A 15,792-nucleotide genomic window follows, 5' to 3' on the forward strand; every position below is an offset into this window, starting at 1 on the left:
TTTCTGTCATAATAAATGTGATGCTATTCAGCCTCCTATTCTACTAATCAGGTGGGAAAAAAATTCCAAATATATCCCATAAATCGGTGAACGCTGACATACTCAACATAAAGACAGTAAGAATTAGGGACATCTTAATGACTGAAACTGAAGTAAATACATTTCTCTGGCTTCCAGGATTATGTAGCTGTGTGGAAAGAAAGGAAGTGCACTTGAAACCTATGCCATATCTGGCAGTGAGATATTCCGAAATGTAACACAGACTTTTCCAAAAAGAACTAGACCACTATCATTTCCTCTTTATAGTCTGCAATCAAATAAGGAAGTGAGAACAAAGTCCAGCTCATTTTGGCTGTCAGCCTCTCAAGCACTGTTCGAGTGCGTGCCAGGATACTGTACTGACTCTTCAATGTAATATAGGCCTGCAGATGAATGTCAATTATGAACCCAGTCTCCGAAGAAGGAAAATCAGAAAAGCTCAGCCACCATGCCCTATAATGGTCATTTCCTTCTCCCAAACTGGAGTTCTCGCCAGCCCGTTTCTTGCTACCCATTGTCACTACATTTGCTAATATATTGTATTATCTATCAATTCACAGTTTCTCATATGCTACAGACAAGGAGAGATGTACATCACTTGCACCTAAAACACATCTTCCATATGTGCACTCTTCTTTCAGATTAAAATCCAACTCTGTCTGCAGCAGAGGAGAACAATTCATAAGCTTAAGAAGGGGGTAGTTTGATTGTCAAAGATAAGTGTTTACAAGTCATGAGTAGATGCCTTGCTCTCTTTAACTCAGGGTCCTAAAGAAAATGATAATAGAGCAGCCACAAATGTATTTTATACCTCGTAATAGGGATCAGGTTCAGTTTATTCCTCCAAGTATCAGTTGCTTTATATCAGAGCAACAAATGGTTATTCTTCACAACACAAAGAAATGTTACTGGCATAAGTCTCAGCCAGTGAAAGATGACCAAGTGGGGTTGAGATCTGAGGAAACCAACCAGAAAGGCCAGAACAAGATGGGCTAGATTTCAAGAAGCGTCCACTGACTGGAAATGGGAATATGTCATTTACTGTCTGAGGTAACTTCCAAATGGCCACAAAACTGAAAGAATACTCAACTTGTTACATCAAGTTCACATTCAACTCAATGAGAGTACACACACACACACACACACACACACACACACACACACACACACACACCAAGCTATCATCTACCTACTTAATAGTCTCCAGAAACTGCAAAAGTTCTAGAATTTAAAAATTGGTATTTTTCTCCAAAAAGTTAAGGTACCCTGCATCAATAAAAATTACTCAGATGCATTTTATTCTTACCCCTAATTCAAGTGTGATCAACAGTGTAAGAACATTTAAAAAGAAGCAGCCTCTTTAAATAAGAACTTCTCATGTTTCATCTCATGAGTCTTCACAAATGGAAAGCAGTAGAAGGCACTGGTTGCCCTATGAATAAAAGCAAAAGATTTATTTCTCACTCTCTTCCAGGGGTGAAAATCATTGTCTTATGTACTATTGTTTAAGTAGCAATCATTACTGAGCTTTAGTACCTATATGAACTCCAGAAATAAACCACTGTTCCCAGCTACTACGGCAGAGGGTAAGAGCCTAAGAGCAGTCACTCTCTATAAAGCCACCAACTTCTTTCATCAGAAGAACGGCTTTTTCATGCTTAGCCATATTTTCAGAAAATGCCTGAACCATTGTAATTGATGGAGAATAAAGGGAGAATGAAATTCTCTGGTCTTTATCTATTGCTGTCCTATTATTTTCATCTGATTATGATTTAAAGGGTGAAACTACAGTCTTGTGCAGCAACAGAAGGCCCTCCTAATTTTGATGGCCCTAAGACAGGCTCCTGTCTACTTGTTCAGCTTCATCTCACTCCGCTCCCTGCCTCCTGACCAGTCTCCCCTCATGCAAGGCTGCAAAGCTTGCAGCTCCCAAGTTCCCTGAATGCATCATGTAGACTCCTACCATGACATGTCTCTTCAGTACTTTCATCCTAACACCTACTCTTCCGGGATGCTTCTTCTGATAACTCCCTCCAGGCTTGCTTAGTTTACATTAAAATTGCTGTGTACATTAGTAATCACTGCAGTTACATTATTTAATAGTTATTGCTCTGTATGTTTATTTCCCACTAGCTTGTGCACGCTTTTAGGGTGGGAACAATGGTTTATTCATCTCCCTTTTTTCTAAGGATTAAGCTCAGTACTTGGTTTTATAAATGTTTATTGAATAAGGGAATATGTAAATGAGTAAATAATTTATAGATAAGCAGAGAACAGAAGGAAGGGAAAACAGCACAAGCAAGGATGTAGAGGGTTAAAAATCTTGATTCTCGTTTGATCTTTAGACAGGGCTCTTTAGCTAAAAAGTTCTTAGGGGGCAAAAGCCCACAGCTAGCGGGGCAAAAAGCCTATCTAATCAGTTCTAATTGAGTATATGTTGATTCTCAGTTGATTTTTAGATAGGGTTTTTAGGTAATGCATGTATGGGACAAAAGTCCTTAGTTAGGGGGCAAAGGCCCATCTAATCAACCCTAATCACTGCTTAGGTAAGGGATTGTATACACTGATTGTTAACTGGTTGTTAACATATTGATTTTGTTAAAAGATGTTGAAAGAATTGCTGTAGGGAAAAATGTGAAAAAATATTTGCTAAGGGCAAGCTGTTTGTTGGTAGAAACTTTAGAGACAATTATACTTAGATTTAATCATAAGATAATGATCACAGTTGATCACAGTTTGATCAACTTAGCTTTTCACAAATTGTACTTTGGAATATCACATTGTTAGTTTTAATGATGTTACTATGTTCCATTGTTTAAGCTATACTTAGCCATAGATAACTTCCATCAGGTTGCTCAGGTCTTTGTGTCCTTTTGAAATGATTAAATCAACTGACCGTTCTTGTGAAACTTCCCTGTCTTTAAAATAAAAACAGGGGCCGAGCTCATGGCGCACTTGGGAGAGTGGGGCGCTGGGAGCGCAGCAGTGCTCCCGGCACTGGTTTGGATCCTATATAGGGATGACTGGTGCACTCACAGCACTCACTGGCTGAGCGCGGTGCGGCCGGTCTCAAAAAAGACAAAAAAATAAAAATAAAAATGAAATAAAATAAAATAAAAACAGAAGCTTACTTTGAATCAGGGCTGTACCCAGTTTCTCTTTCTAATAGAGGAGTTGCTAAGGTGCAGTCCCTTCGGGCTTCTCATTGCATTCATGCTCCTTTGAGTAATCTTTTTTGCGTCTCTGTTCCACAGAGAGAAGTGTAACACAAGGGCACTAATATATGGTCAGATATTTTCATTAGGGATATAGATGAGCTATAACCTTAATTCTTTTCTGCATACTAAAGCTATATTTTATGTTAATATTATTTCCTGAGTCAGGTTCTTAATAGACTGACCACCAAAGAAACAGAGTTGAGTAACCCAAATTATTCTAGAGAAAAATATATGCTATCTTTTAAAATAAACTTTTTTAAAAAACAGGGCAGTACAAAATATTTAATACTTAGTCAGATGTACCAATAACTTTAACACTTTTTTTTTTTTTGCTATGCCAAAAATTATAGTATTTTATGGCCCAGGTTTAATTCCCTTTTCTCCCACATATGTGTGGGGTTGTTGTTTTTTTGTTGTTTTTCTTTTTTAAAAAAATTTTTATCAATATACAATGAGGTTGATTTTTGTGTCCCTTTACCAATTCCTCCTTTTCCCCCCTCCCCTCCATCAACATGATATCTGTTCACTTAACAAGTTCAAGGAATTATTGTGATTGTTGTGTACACTTCCCCACCCCACCCCTGTTTATTTGTTTGTATATTTATTTATTTTTATTAGCTCCCACAAATAAGTGAGAACATGCGGTATTTCTCTTTCTGTGCCTGGCTTATTTCACTTAATATAGTTTTCTCTAAGTCTATCCATGTTGCTGCAAATGGTAGTATTTCATTCTTTTTTTTACAGCAGAGTAGTATTCCATTGTGTAGATATACCACATTTTCCGTATCCACTCATTAAACTTTTTATTTCAGAATAATTTTAGATTTACAGAAAAGTTGCAAAGATAGTACAGAGAGTCCCCATATATCCTTCACCCAGTTTCCCCTAATGTTAACATCTTACATAACCAAGATGTGTTTGTCTAATGAAGAAACTAATATCGGCATGTTATTATTAACAAAACTCCAGTCTTTATCAGATTCCACCAGTTTTCCACTACTGTCCTTTCTCTGTTCCAGGAACCAAGTCAGGAATACCATATTGCTCTTAGAATATGCTTTTTAAAATCAACTGTTGACTTGTTTTTGAATAAGAAAATTGCTTCAAAGGTTGATTAAATATCTCAGCCATTCTCTTGTTTCCTTTATCCCACATGTGATGGACAGACCAGTCCCTCCTCTCCAGATGTCAGCCAGGAAGAGCACAGCTAAGTCCTGCTTCAATTTCTGGCACAGCTGTTCACTCATGTGGGCTAAGAATATTTCAATCAGGTCAGCACACGTCTCTAAATAAAGGAAACTGAGGTAGAGTAGAGATAATAGCAAAGAGACAACTGGCAATAAAGAGCATCCTGAGTTGGTTTTTCAGAGAGGTCAAAGGTGGATCAAAAGTTCTCAAATATTCTTCAAAAGGCTTCTGTCCTGAACTCTCACTTGATGCCATGGGTTAGAAAAAAGAGCTGCAGGAAGAGAATGGTCATCTGCTACTGTCAAAACCCAGGCAGGGAGGCGACGGAGGGAGGTCACCGGGGAAAAGGAACAAAGGCACCCGGCGAGAGTCTGATTTCAGCAGAAGGGCCTTGCAAAGTGCATGGGGCATTAACAACAGAAAATAAGGAGCTCATTTGCTGCTAATTTCCGTGTTTCCAGGCCTTATCAAATGGAGAGTGGTATATTTAGGGAGAGGTGGTGAACTTGAGCACTTTGAAAAGTTTGAAAGCAGATACCATGCAGGGACTATTTTTGAGGCAAAGAGAAGCTGAATTTTTTGCTTGGTGATGAAGAAGAAAGGATTTTATTCCAGTTAAAACAGTCAGTTAAGGCCAATCAGGATATTTAAACAGGTGCTCCAAGTGTAGGCCCTCCAAGGTATCTCCCTGGCATCTTTGGCCCTACTTGGTTTCAGGGATCTGCAACTCAAAGGACAGTGAGGATCCTGAAGAGTTGCAGGTGACAAAAGAATTATGAAAACCAGGACAAAGAAATCTGGATGAACTCATCTATCTATGAGACAAAAGCCAAGAAAAGGTTTTAAATAACATTCTTTAAGAATCTGAGTGGCTCAAACTCAGGAAGTGGGGATCAGCCATTCTGCAGTGAGGAAAGAGTGAAAGAAAACATGTGTCACTGCAGCATGAGAGATTTAAGTCAGACATAAGAAAGCATTTTCTGACCAAGACAGTAAAGGTTATTTTAGGCACAGAAGTAGGTTTCTGAAGCAGGTTATAAAATCCTCTGCCCTAAGTGTCTTATCAAATTTCCTTATAGTTCTGAGAGTGCACCTTAAATGGCAGTAGGCTGGTATTTTAGATATTTTCCCATTTTCTTTGAGATGCAAAAGTGCCAAAGTAAAGGATTTACTATTATTATCATTTTTTAAAGGAATGGAATAGGCGTTATGTTTGAAAAATATTAACTGGATAAATTTAGGAAGAAAATAACTTTAGGTAAGTTTTTACCCTTGCCTAATTTATTTATTCCTGGATACTTGAGGTTTTCTGGCCTCTTCATATGATTATGTTGTCTTTTTTAAAGCATAAAATGAGAGACTTACCCTTCTACACGATTTCCTGGTACAACCCCTCTCTATTATAGAGAAAAACAAACTGAAATACATGAGAGATAAAGAAAAGTATAAATTGGACCAGTTTACTCTCTATTTACACAAACACTTGAGAGAATAAAAATGCTTAAAGCATAAGTTATTCATGTCTATATTAAAAGCTTTCCACTGAGGAAAAAGACCTATTGTGGAACAAAATATTCAATATAATACTCTATCATTGGTTTTAAAATAGGCAACTAAAAAATCTTAAATCATATCTTGACTGTAAATTGTTGAAGAGAAGGAATTATGCACGTTTAAATTTACCTAAGAATATAAAGTATGAAGTGATCGCTCATATCTAACACAGAAAGCCAGAATATTCAAACTGCATTCAACCTGACTGAAGAGCCACAAGAAAAAACATCAGATCTCTGTTCTGGTGCAAGACAAAGCTTTTTTTTTTTTTTTGTCCTTTTTTGAGACCGGCCGCACCGCACTCAGCCAGTGAGCACTGTGAGCACACCAGTCATCCCTATATAGGATCCGAACCCGTGGCGGGAGCGCTGCTGCACTCCCAGCACTGCACTCTCCCGAGTACGCCACAGGCTCGGCCCAAGACAAAGCTTTTTTAACCATGGGCTTAGAACACTGGCTCCTAACTGGGGGGCAATTTTGCCCCCTAAGAAACATTTGGCAATGTCCAGAGACATTTTTCACTCTCACAATGTGTGTGTGTGGGGGGTGCGCCTGACATCTGGTGAGCAGAAGCCAAGGATCTTGCAAAGCACCCTACAATTCACAGGACAGGCCCCCACAATAAAGAATTACTTGGCATGAAATGTCAGTAGTGCCAAAGTTCAGAAACTCTGGTATAGAATCATCGGCTCTCCTTAAGAAGCAGTTTATTTTTTCAAAATGAAATGGACATTTTCAGAAACACGACTGTATTCTTCTGATTAACAAGAAACTATTTACCAGTCAACCAATAAGCTTTCCATTTAAACAAATGCTTCAATAAGAAGACAGCCAAGATGTGTGGATATTAGTGTGATGTTAACCAATAGGTATAAGCCGACTTTTGGTCACACTTTTTCAATATCCAGAATAGACTGTAGCTCCCTGTTATAAAAGAATGAAACTATAATGGACAAAATGACGACTGCCAACTTGGAAGGCTTTGGGAAGACCCAAGCAAAACCTGTTTGACTGGCTTTCAGTAGGATCCCTGTATATGACAACTTCTGGAGTATAAGAAATGTAACTATAAAGCAAACACCTGGAAGGACTGACTCCAAGGCAAACTCGGGTTTGGGAATGTGCTGGTAATGGATTAATAAAGAGTAAGTGCCACAGAAGACTGAGGACTAAACAAGGTAATTCTCATAAAGAGCTCAGCACAGTGCAAACACACAGTAATTGTTTAAAATCGTATTAGCTGTAATGAGGAGGAGGAGGAGGATTGTCATTGTTATTATAAATCCCAAATCTACACAAGAATATTTCTGAAATGAACACTGTAGGTTACCCCTAAACTTCTTCTCCCCTCCATGTGCTTTGTCTATGCACAACTAGAACAGCATTAAAGAGAAAGCTGGGGCCGGCCCGGCGGCGCACTGGAGAGTGCGCCGCTTGGGAGTGCGGCAGCGCTCCCACCGAGGGTTCGGATCCCATGTGGAGACCGGTTCCCGTCAGTGAGCGTGGTGTGGGCGCAACACCGTGGGTTGCGATCCCGTTGCCGGTCCCCGGTACGGGCATGACACCGAGGGTTGCGATCCCATTACCGGTCAGTAAAAAAAAGACAAAAAGGAAAAAAAAAAGAGAGAAAGCTGGCTGGTAAACTCCAAACACTGACGACTAAAGGAGGTCTTTTGTCTTAACTCCTTGTCTCAATATGGCATACACAAATGTTTTGAAACAAAAGTGAAAAGGGCTGGAGAAATAGGGTGCTACCAATTTCCACACTAAGATGGAACAGCCACTCTCAACCATATGTACTGGCTTGTTCTCTGCCAAAATATGTGGTTTGCCATTATGGAGGCATAGCCCGTGTTTTCAAGTTGCCACAAAGGCATATATTTATTTTTGCAATACAGCAGTCATTCAACATTGATTGAAGTCTACTATTTCATTCATTGAGTCAGCAAGTAAGTATTAAGCATTCAGCCACAGGCAGGGCACCATAGGAGTTGCAAAGATCTATACAATGTTCCCTTTCCCCCCAAACTGATTATAATCAGGTAAAGAGAGCAGTAAACCTGTGGTTAGCAAGAGACTGATCTGGATGGCTCTAGAGACTCATTTCCTTCCCCCTATTGCTGACTTAGCAGAAAGCTGGCTCAGTGCAATGAAAAAATAGGCTGATACTAACCACTGGGCTCCAGGGGCTTTCTCTTTCTAATAAGACCACTTCACTGACCAGAAAGCTTCCATAGTTACACAATCACATAGATGTTCCCTGGCCACTGGCCCTGTAAATTCATACAGCATTATCTACCAAAGCTGTGACTATGGTGCATACAGACATCCATGCCTAGGCTAAGCTGTGGGATGAGAGTTCAAGGGACTGTGTGCATGCTGCTACACAGCTGCTTAAGAATTCTTCTCCAAATAAAACTTACGTTATATCTGCACTGTGTAGAATTAGCATCGCATGCAAGTGACCCCCTGCACAACAGGCAGAACTGACAAAGGCAGTATGTCCAGAGGTGCTGATATCATGTTAACTACATCACCACTCTGACTTCATACAGTTTCTGAAATTTTAAATGTTTCTATTTGTACAAAACAGATTCAAATAATCATTGACTGAAAAGTTTCCTGAAATCAAAAGGCCTGTAGGAGGGCTGAGTGAATCCCTGTTCCCTGAAGTTCTGTAACAGATGGAAGGTGCAGGGTCAAGCTCTCTTGAGGGGTGAGCCTTGAACTTTGACCAGGGTAGCCTCAGGAAGTTTCAAAGGAGAGATTCTGTTCAATTCTAGATTGATCTAGGGTCAAACTAAGTTAGGTCTTCTGTGAATTCTAATAGTCCAGGGTTTGCTAAAGAGGGGTAGTCTAGAATGTATGTGGGGGTCTAGAACAAAACCTGACTTCTAAACTAGAGGCAGGCTTATATCCCTCATTACAGCCCTTACCTCCACCCTCCACAATGAGACTATTGAGGTGAGTGAGGCTTTGCATCACTCTTAAGGAGTCAGTCACCCCCAGGGACCTGCAAGTTCAGAGGCAGCTTGTGATATTGCAGAGTGAGCACCTCCTTAAATTTTCTACCTTAGGCTCCTCACTTACTCATCTTCATCCCAGCAGGGCTCACCTCTCCCTTTTCCTCCTTCCCAGGTTTATGATGGCCCCCTTAGTTTGTACAGCAGTCCTCCATGTTTGCTTTTAAGAACCAGGACCTAGCCATGCCTAACAAAAACATTAAGACCAGATCCCCCTTAAAAGAGGCACATCTTTTTTTTTTTTTTTTTGTCCTTTTTGGGACGGCCACACTGTGCTCAGCCAGTGAGCACACCAGTCATCCCTATATGGGATCTGAACCTGCGTCGGGAGCACTGCACTCTCCCGACTGCGCCACGGGCTTGGCCCAAAAGAGGCACATCTTAAGTGCAAGTTTGAAAAAAAAAAACTACTACTCAGACCTAATTTTTTTTCCTCACAGAACTAAAAACCAGAATATACCTTGGAAAGTTCAGACAAGACAAGACGCAATAGCTGACTAGCTCATTTTTCTCCCTATCCATGATGAACATCTGAAGAATCCAGCGCTAAAGACATTTTGCAATGGTATGATTTCCAAATAAAATGTTTCATAATTAGCTCCTCCTACATGTTTGGTAATCCTATTATGACAACCCAATAAGTGTCACACCAATTTAGAAATTATTAGGTGTCAGAACGTGTTTTTCCTTTGTGAATACCAGTTAATAGAAACAGAACAATTGTAAAAAGACTTTGTTTTTTATTCGTTTTTTAGTTTGCCAGTCTAGAGTCATTGTAGTAATCTCAGACATCTCTTGGACTAATGTAGTTTGTAACCAAAGAGGAATTTCCACCTAAATATCCAACTATACTTTATGTTTATGATCATAATTGACAAATAAAACAGTACTAAGTGGCTAGGTTATGATGCTTCTTCAAGATCTTGAGAGGTGTCCTTAGAATCCTGTTAGAGGGTGAACAGAACCAAAGCCTTTTTGTGCCCCACCTGCCATGTTGACTCCTGCTTAACCTCATTCCTTTGCTTCATTGACCAGTTACACCTCAACCTTCGGGCAAATGTAGAGGGAACACAGGTTTCAGGGAGTGAGTGATTTATTACAGGAGGTGGCCTCAGTGGTCTGAGCACAGACATTAAAAAGAACTCCTGCCCCCGCCACCTCATGGATCACAAGACACCTGGTGAGTGACATTCTCACATTTTTCTTAAGAGGTTTCCTTGAAACTATTCTTAGTAACAGGGGCTTTACTATATAACCATTGGCTCACCTGCAGAGAGGGAGAGACCTCATCTGCTGATGTCTGATCCTTCACTGCGTCCAGCTTCCTTGTCTGTAAGTCACCCCGATTAATATGTATCTCTGATTACTGAGTGGTGAACCTGTGGCTTCCTCTTCAGTCTCAGAATACCTTCTCAATTTGGGGGGTATTGTATTTTAACTCCCTCCTCACACAAATCCTTAGCTTTTGCCATTTTAAAACTCAGTTGATTGGTTTAGGAAGTTGGAAGAGGTTCCCAAACATTATCCTATGGAAACAAGCCATAGTTTCATCATCTAAAAATGATGACTCTTGCAAGTGCAAAATTACAGATATCAAATGGTGAATCCTGGTTTAAAACAATATGAATGACAGTAGATGAGCCACACTGATGTAGTCATGCCTCATTCACCCTTTCCTCATCTAAGAGAGTAATTAGTTTCCTATGGCTGCTGTAACAAATGACCACACACTTAACAGCTTAAGCCAAAACAAATTTATTATTTTATAGTTCTGGAGATCAGAAGTCCAAAATGGGGCTCAATGGCCTAAAATCAAGGTGCTGGCAGGGCTATGTTCCTTCAGGAGGCTCTAGAGGAGAATCCATTTCCTTGCTTTTTCCAGCTTAAGAGATCACCTGCCTTTGTTGGCTTATTGCCTACTTCCTCCATCTTCAAAGAAGTAACGTCTGGCTAAATCCTTCTCATGCTGCCATCTCTCTGGTTCTCTCTCTTCTGCCTCCCTCTTCTATATACAAGGACCCTGGTGATTATGTTGGACCCACTGGGATTATCTGGGATAATCTCCCCTTCTCAAGGTTGTCTGATAAGCAACCTTAATTGCCCCTTGTCATGAAACCTAACATATTCACAGCTTCCAGAGATCCATATGTAGACATTTTTGGATGGCCACCATTCTGCCTACAACAAAGAGTTTATATGAAATTTTCCCTGTTTGTGAAGCAGGGACTTGTAAGATTCATGACACTTCCAGTGTCAGATCTTTGGCATGTACAGTCTGGAGTTTCCTGACAATCAGAACTTTCAAAAAGATATTTACCAAGGCAGTTGTAGTTTGCAGACTCAAGCAGCTGGTGGAAATCACAAATCCTGTTATCATTCCATTATTTTAAGACCTTCTGAATTCTGCCAAGTCACTTTCATAAAATATTGAGTCGATTCCCACAGGACCAAATCTAGTCAATACTCAAGGTTTGTTAAGTTTGCTTATTGTGAAATAACATCAAGCTGGAATTTATCCACATTCACATTTGTGAGTCCATGAGGATTGCCAACTTGTGTGAAGGAACTATGCCTGCTCCCTGCCCATTGGTGCAATACCCAGAATTCTGGAGAAACAACACACCTGGGCTGATTGAGGACCTCTCTGAGTAGGTGTGACTGTGGTAAAATGGACATAAGTGAACTGCCTAAAAGTATTTTAAGTATTATTTTAAAAATAATAATAATAACAACAACTATGCTCAACCAAACAAATGCAACTGCAGGTCAGATTTAGCCCTGTGAGTTTGCTTTGAGTTCACTCCCTTTACTAGCTGTTGCTTCCATGCCGAACCTGAGTCCAACTCCTAAAGTTCCTGAGGACCCTACTGCTCTGCCGTTAGACCCTCACCTCACTTTGCCCTCTCAGTTCCTTAGGGTAGACTCTGACATCCCATCTTGCTCTTTTTTGATGCACCAGGAAGTTTTGGAACAGAGTTGAGGTGTGGCAACAACAGGTACACTTTACACATGGTGACCAAGATCATATCATTTTTCAAGGAATCCCAGCCAATGCTTCAGGATGAAACTTCCTGAACCATTTAAACAGAGCTGATAATTCCATCCTTTGTGCTACTGCTGCATGTACCTAGAACCTACCACCTTTATTACGGTGCATATCACATTTGCATTGTACCTAGTTGTTTATTCCTCTGCCTCTGCATTTGTCTGTGATCTCTCTGAGGATACTCACTGGATTTTATTCATTTCTGTATCCCCAGCACCCAGTGGACTGCCTGGCACATAAAAGCTATTCAATAATGTTTATTGAACAAATAACCTAATTAATAACTTAATAATTAATAACTTATTAATTAATAACTTAATTGCTTAATTAATCTACACTCTAAGCTACTTGAGGCATTTCTATTATTTTCTGATTGCACAGCAAAGAATGAACAGCAGAAGAACATGGCTATTAGCTAACACATTTTGAGTACTTGGCAGACATATAACAGAAATAACATAATGTCTTAATATTTAGGGGATGTATATCACAATTTCATTTAAACGTTTAAAACAATTTCTGAGCATCCTTTAAAAATAAGGTCCTAAAGTCAAGGTACTGGCTTTTGAAACTGTCTTTATATAGGGATCGAACCTGTAGAGCTGCATTTAAAATTCTATCAGGTTAATGATTTTGCTGCTGAATGAATTCCATAAGTCACTCATAGGAAAACATTCATCATTCGAGGATCATGCACATTAGCAATACTGGCACCTAAAGAGTTTTGAATATCACTAGGCAACTGTGCATATTTCTTCTGACTTCAAAGGAGCAGAGTGGATGGATTGCTTGTAAGATTTGTAAACTTCCAAATTTAAGGATAGAAAAAAGCATCAGGGAGAGGGGTGAGGAAGCAGGAGCAGTATTCCAGGGGAGAGGCCTTGGAGGCTCAAGTAAGGGGGGCAACAGGGAGGTTGTGGAAAATGGTAACATCCAGGACATACCATGAAGCTGGAACGGACAAGATGTGCTGATGAATTGTACGTGGGATGTGAGAGAAAGAAGAGTTAAACGTGACTCCAAGGTGCCTGACCTAAGCCACTGGAAGAACAGAGATGCCACTTGATGGGATGAGAAAGACCACAAGAAAAGCAGGTTTGGGGAGAACACTGGGAACCCAGATTTGGGCATGATTAATTTGTTTTCCTATTGGGCAATGAGGTGGAAATATTGAGTAGGCAGTTGGAATTCAAGAGATAGGTTGAGGCTGAAGTTATAATTTTGGGGGGACATTAGAATACATGGGGTATTTAAAGCCTCAAGGATGAATGAGATGAATAAATGAATGCATATAGATGAAAAGAAAAGATGTCGAAGGATTGAGTCCTGGGTCACTCCAAGATTTAGCAGTCAGGATATGAGGAATCAGTGTAGTTATCTGAGAACTAGTGGGCAGAAAGGCCAGAGGAAAACCAAGAGAATATGTATCCTTGAAGCCAAGTGAAGAAAAGTATATCAAGAAGAGTGATCAGTTGTCTCAAATACAGCTAATAAAGAAAGCAAGATCATTGGCTACAGCAATATGGAAGTCATTGGTGGCCTTGATAAGAACAGTTTCACTTGATAATGGGGGCAAAAGCCTGATAGGAGTGGGCTCAATAGAGAAAGGGAGAAGAGAAGTAAAAGACAAAGAATAGAAAAACTTTTAAAGGGAATTTTGCTACAAAATGCAGGACCTGTTAAATTAGGGATTCCAAAGAATCCGTGAATAGATTCAGAGAGGTCATGAATCTAGATGGAAAAAAATTACATCTTTATTTTTACTGCTCTAACTAACCTAGCATTTTCTTCAATTATTAATGTAATATCAGCAGTGTCTATTACTTTGTGTCCAAAACAAATTGTGAATATTTTCGTATCACATTATAGTTGTTACAGATATCTCAAAACACCATGCTCACCACTATTTCAAATTTACGGTAATTATTAGACCCACCACTAGATCTCACATGGCTGTGATCTTCTGCTCTACAAGTGCTCGTGCAAACGTGGCTGGCCAGCTCTTGCCAAATGTGCCCAGAAGTTGTTCAGCTGTCTCGTGGGGAAGGTACCCATGCTCACAGTGGCCACCCAAACCGCTTTGTGGTTTTCCACTATTCCCTTCCTATGCATAATCGCTTGTTGATCAATACATGGACGAAGATTAGTCATTTTCATTGTTTAAATTTCACAAAACTTGACAGATCAAATAAGAATTCTTAACTCATAAAATGGCAAAACCTTTTGTAACATGGGTAGATGCAAGAGTTATAATTGGAATGAACCTTTGCAGTGATATGTCTTTAAAAAATAAAATTTAACTTTAGCTTGCGTTTATTTTAAATGTGTTATTTAGTACATTAATAAAGAATAACATGTTACCATATCACAACAGTTGAAAGTTATTTTGATAATTACATTCCAATATCATGTGTTTCTTTTGTAGTCCTTTTATTTTTTTGTAGTAAAAAGATAAAAATTGTTTTAAGCATTTAAAAATATTATTCTGAGAAGGAGTCCATAGGCTTCACCAAACCATTAAAGGTATTTATGGCACAGAAAAGTTAAGTGTGCCAGCTCATAATGGAAGGGAGGAGGGGATGGGGGGAGGAGGAAGCAGCATCTGCAGAGGGTGTGCTAACATGGAAGAAATAAAAGGATATTTGTACTGCAGATGAGAATGATTCAGGAGAGAGGGGGGAAATTGGTGGCGCGAAATAGGGAGAATTGCTAAAGCAACTGTCTTGAGTAGGCAAGAGGTGATGAATCTAATGCACAGGGGGGAGAGCTGGGCTAAGATGGAAATATGGGCCACTTGTGTGCATTTATAGGAGAGAAGGCAGAGAATATGGGCAGAGTCACAGGTAGGCGGGAAGGTGTGATGAGATCCTGCAGGAGTTCTCTTCCAATCACTCCCGTCTTCTCATTAAGAAGAAAGGCATCCCCTGAGAGTGAAGATGGGGGACGAGGTGCTGCAGGTTTGAGGAGGGAGCAAAAGATATAAATTAAATGGTCATGGAGAAGAGTAGGAGAGTGAACGGACTAGTGAAAGGCAGTGTAACTGGTGAACAGCACTGGGGACTCACTAGAGATTAACGATCACGAGTTTCAAGCAAGTCAGCATGGTTGAGTGTTTTGCTCTGGACTCATCTGCCTGCAGGGGTGCAGGTGCTGAGGAGGTGGAGAGTTGGAGATAGCCAGGGTTGTGCAAGTGAAGACAGAGCAGGAGAAGGCCACATCGCTGAGAGTGGCCAGTGGGCTGGGAACACAACAAGCTCTGGCACAGCAGAGGTGAGCTCGACCAATCGGGTTCACTTTCTCTTTCTGCTTCTCCCCTCTCTCCTGATTTCTTGAGAGCCAAACATGAGAAGAAGGAAAATTACCAGGCAGGTGGCAGCAGGAGCAGAGGCTGTAGAATGGAGAGGCACGAGGGCTGTGAGTAAGCATCAGCATTAAGTAAGCAGAAATGGGTAGAGTAAGAGGCAGCTGCAAAGCAGCCGACTTGGTCACGGGAAGGGCTGAGCATCAGAGGGAAGACATCAGGACAACCTGGTCCCCAGGGCAGCTTTGGACTCTAAATACAGACAGCTATCTGTATAAAGGGTATGAAAGCAAATGACAGCCATGTATTGCCTAATTTTAAAAAATACCTTTTATTATTGAATGACCGCCAACATAACAAATGAGAGCTTTTGACCTGCACTTTTACAGCACTTTCTACATTTGGTGTTAAATTGTAGATATT

The sequence above is a fragment of the Galeopterus variegatus genome, unplaced genomic scaffold (genome assembly GCF_000696425.1).
Source record: "Galeopterus variegatus unplaced genomic scaffold, G_variegatus-3.0.2 Scaffold237, whole genome shotgun sequence".
Classification (NCBI taxonomy): Eukaryota; Metazoa; Chordata; class Mammalia; order Dermoptera; family Cynocephalidae; genus Galeopterus; species Galeopterus variegatus.